Below are 407 nucleotides of genomic sequence, written 5' to 3' on the forward strand. Positions count from 1 at the left end.
TTGATCACCCCCCTCACTACCCTCTCTTCCATCTGCGCGATGAAGGAGAAAAAGGGGTCTGTACCTCAAGACTTCTCCATCCATTACTTAACGCCTGAAGTCCCCCTTCTCTGTCCTCCTCATTCCCTTCCTTTCTTCCTACCCTATCTTTATCCTCAGTCCCCTCTCTTCCCCTCCTTCCTTCCTTATCCCCAATCCTTTCCTTTCCCATCCTTCTCTCAGTCCCTACCTTTCCCCTTTCCTTGTCTTTCTCTTAGTCACCGCTTCTCCCCCTCTTTTGTCCCTCTCTCAGTCTTCTCCTCTCCTCCTTCCTTGTCCTTATCCTCAGCCCTCTCCTCTTCCCCTCTTCTGTCCTTATCCTCAGCCTCTTTTCCCCCACTTTCCTCCGTACTCCCATCCCTCTCCAG

This window comes from Penaeus monodon, chromosome 34, assembly GCF_015228065.2.
Source record: "Penaeus monodon isolate SGIC_2016 chromosome 34, NSTDA_Pmon_1, whole genome shotgun sequence".
NCBI lineage: Eukaryota > Metazoa > Arthropoda > Malacostraca > Decapoda > Penaeidae > Penaeus > Penaeus monodon.